The 4255-nt window shown below is 40.1% G+C and overlaps 1 pseudogene; it reads left to right on the forward strand.

Moving 5' to 3' along the window:
- Positions 1 to 3587: 3587 nt before the first annotated feature.
- On the forward strand, positions 3588 to 4046 carry LOC143396618 (transcription factor BTF3 pseudogene; annotated as a pseudogene).
- The last annotated feature ends 209 nt before the right edge of the window (positions 4047 to 4255 follow it).

The raw sequence follows: 4255 nt of genomic DNA on the forward strand, positions 1-4255 counted from the left end.
TCCATTCTTCACAGCACCTACCATTATCTGAAATTTTACTGTCTTCTCCCACTCAAATATAAGTTCCATGAGAATAGGAAATTAGCCAGTCTTGTACATCAGTGTATGTCCAGCCTAAATTATGTACTTAGCACATGCTTACTGAACAATGAATGAATGGCTGAGTTGCATACTTCCTCATGCTTCCTCCCCACATACCTCTCTGTTCCATACTTTAAACTTCTCCAGGAGGCCCTGTGAAAAGCCTCCACACTATGTAAACTCAGCTCTTCACTGAATTCCCTTTATATTTCCATTCCTTGATAAAACCTGAGGGCATGGCTTCCTGTGCCTTCTCACACACAGAGCTTGATTTCTCATATTCTGCACATTTCAGAGCCAGGCAATACATCCCCTTCCCTCCAAGTTTTACTTAAACACCTCTCCCCATTCAATGGGCAAGCCCTACATAAGCTCTTTTGAGCCTATTTGTTATTCCTCTAGGAAACCTTTTCTGGTATTCCTAAATCCAGATTCCATGCCCCTCCTAGAATGTTCTCATGTCAATTTTCCACATTGTATTATAACTATTGGCTTCATCATCTGCATCTTCCTTCATCCCCCACCTGCTACACTAGGACATAGAAAATTTCTCCTAGTGCCTGCAGGTAACAGGCTGCTAGTAGATATTATTAAATGAAAGAATTCATACATTATTCCAACAGGAACAAAAACAGAATATTGTGAGACCCCATAAGGAAGCCACTGTCACATAACCAGTGAAAAGTAGTAAGGACTTAGATTGAGAGGAAACAGAAGGCTGGAAATGACATCTCATATTTCTCTACAACTTACAGCCTTTCTCCACAACTCTCTCCCCTCTTCTTGGTTCTCCATCTAACCAGCTTCCACCAATATTCACCCCAGCCACTGAAGTTAGAAACCTGGGAGACCTCACCCCTTACCCCATCCCATCTGACCAAAAACCAACATCTGTCATCTCAACCTCATGTCCAAATCACTCCTTTTCATTTTACTGCTACCACCTCAATTCAGCTTACCACCACCTCTCATTCTACCTATCTCAAGCAAATCTCAACTGCCCATCAATCTTCAGACCTGCCCTTCCTACAGTCACAACCACCATGACTGCCCCCAGAATAAACCTAGATGTTTTTCCTACATATTTTCCCAGCAAATTATGAAGAGACAAATGATTAGAGAAGTATATGAAGTTTTCCAATTGGCTCTAGGAATGTGCTTGACTCTTTGATATTAACATAAGATAAACCAGGTACATTTCAGTCAGGATGAAGTCCTAGCCCATATATATGCTAATCTTTCTGACATAAAATGCAGGGATCCAACTAGTCTTAACACCATCCAGGACTATACTTCCATCAGTAAGCCCCCCCACAATAAACTGCACTCTGCATTCCCAGGTCTGTCTGCCTTTCTTTCTTTGCTCTATTTCATGGCACTTTGGGGCCAGTCCTCATTCAGTAGGGCTGGACTATTCACGAACAGTGCTATTTCCATAATTAACAACTTTTAATTAATTACCATTTACTTTATGACTATTCTGATCAGATCAGTCAAGGACAGCCCTCCATGCTCCATCAACTCCCTGAGACTCTTTTCCTGCCCCCTCCCCAGCACCCTTTGTATAAGCCCAAACCCACTACATAGTATCATGCTCACCCTGATTCTCCTGCCTGGGATGCATTACCTGGTCTTGTCCACTGAGGAGAAACTACCATCTTTCAAGACCAAGTTCCTCCTTGGGGAATTTTTTTTTAATGACTCTCTTCTCCCAACCCTCCTTAGGCCTCTAGCACCCCTGAGGGGCCTCCTACCTTAGAACTTCACCCCACCATTTAGCACTTTACTGTTCCCATGGCTGTCTCATCCTTTTAGATCATGAGTTCCTCCACACAGGGACACATAGCTTTATATCACCAGTGCCCAGCATAGAATCTCACACATATGGGCACTGGGTAATCATTGGGGAAAAAAATGATTGAAAGTCACAAACTGAATTGAGATGTTGGTGAGACACCACTGTCAGCTCCTACACTATTACCATGTCCATGAGGGCAGAAGCCAGCTCTGTGCTTCAAAAGGACTGGGTCTATCTTCCTGCAATAAACTAAAAACACTTTGGATTATATCTTATTTTATTTTTTTTGAGACAGGATCTCACTAAGTTGTCCTCACTATATCTTATTGTCATTGTTGTTACTACCACTTTCATTTTCTTAAGTACATAATTACTAATGCTTTCCTCTACTGTTGTAAAGCACATTTTGCTCTTGTGTGAAAAAAAAACAACTTTAAATTTAACTACTAGCTTTTCCTGGTTTTAATTCAGTTTCTTACTGTTAGGAAGTTAGCTCTGATGTTCTGGGTTTCTCCACTTTCTGCCAAACAGGATCCCTCCACTTCCAACCTTTCCCACTGCTTCAGCAAGTCCCATGATAGCATGTGCCCTCTGCTGGCAAAAAGCAGCATTAGTTCAGCTCCTCTTACAAGACTAATTGTCTATTTCTTGACATCTAGAAAGTTGTCTAAAATCTAAATAGGAAGTAGATTTGGGTAAGGAGCTTTGGACTGGAGACAGAGAATGGTGAGTGACAATCACAGAGATAAATCCTCTGTTTAGCTAAAATAGATCACCTATTACCTATTATTCACCTTTGAATATTTAATCTATCACACAGGGTGCTTGTAAATATTAGATGTCTACTGAACAAATGAAAAGAAAGCACCCAAAAGAAGCAAAAGAGAGATGGGTACAGTGGCCCACATGTATTTCCAGCTACTTAGGAGACTGAGGCAGAAGGATTATAAGTTTCAGGCCACCCTGGACAACTTAGTGAGATCCTTTCTCAAAATAAATAAATAAATAAATAAATTTAAGGGCGGGGGATGTAGCTCAGTGGTAGAGGGCGCCTGGGTTCAATTCTCAGTCCTCCCCACTTCAAAAATTAAAACAGCATAAAAGACCAGTCTTCTCACAGCATAAAAAAAAATTAGAGCCACCTGACAAGTTTGGCCCTAAATTTAGAAATCAACTCCACTAAGCAGGAAATACCCTTTCCAATTAAATAATCTCTCCCAGGCTTCCAAAGAAGCTCTCATTTTTTTTTTAATATTTATTTTTTAGAAGTAGTTGGACACAATACTTTTTTTATTTATTTATTTATTTATATGCGGTGCTGAGGATCGAACCCAGGGCCTCGCACATGCTAGACAAGCACTCTACTGCTGAGCCACAATCCCAGCCCCCAAAGAAGCTCTCATTATTTCTTACTTATTTCCATCCCATTCACTCCTTTCTTGAGGAATTTACTCAATTTATTAGAATGGCACCATAGATATTGTTGTCATATAAAACACCATCTGTCCTCGGTGGTTTATAGTTGATTTGATGAGACACTGAACAAATGAGGAAAGTTTGCTTCCTGTTCTCAAGAAGTCTGTAATCTCATCTCTCTAGCTACCACTATCTTGCATCCCTGCGTGGGTGTGCCTAATCTCAGCTGGTCTGCTTTTCTTGAGTGCCAACCATAGTCCCTGCCACATAGCCCTATCTCCACTTTGATAAAATGAAAGAAATTATCATGAACCAGAAACTCACCAAACTGCAGGCACAAGTGCACACCAATGGAAAGGAACTGCTCACAGAAAGAAAGTGGTTCACAGAAGTTACAGATGATTTAAAAAAAAAAAACCTTCAGTCTCCTGAAAGAAGTTACTATCTCTGTTACTAATAGGTGCATATGTTTACAAACCAAGAAACAGTGCCACTTTCACAACCTAAAGTTCAGGCATCTCTGCCAGAAAACACTGTCACCATTACAGGGCACCCTGAAACAAAAGCATCTGACAGTTGCTACCCAGCATCTTAAACAAGATTGGTGCAGACAGTCTAACTAGTTAAGCCAATAGGGATGAAGCTCCACCCAAACAATCTGAGGTTGGAAAAGCACGTCTTGCTCCTGGAGAGGATGATGATGATGAAGATCCAGAATTTTGATGAGGCTTCTAAACATGAGGCAAATTGAATTGAGTTAATTTCTGAAGAAGATAAAGCTCAAAGAATTTCTTGGGAGCTGTTTTACATTATGACAATTAAATAAGTTGTTTTAAAATTGTTTTATTTAGGGTTCTAATAAAATATAAATCTCTAATATTTTTAATTTACAAGCCCCTTGAACAATGCAACTATTTTCAGTTTTTGTTTTTACACAATTCATTCTTTGCAGCTAATTAA

Source organism: Callospermophilus lateralis, chromosome 4 (genome assembly GCF_048772815.1).
Source record: "Callospermophilus lateralis isolate mCalLat2 chromosome 4, mCalLat2.hap1, whole genome shotgun sequence".
In the NCBI taxonomy this organism is placed as follows: domain Eukaryota; kingdom Metazoa; phylum Chordata; class Mammalia; order Rodentia; family Sciuridae; genus Callospermophilus; species Callospermophilus lateralis.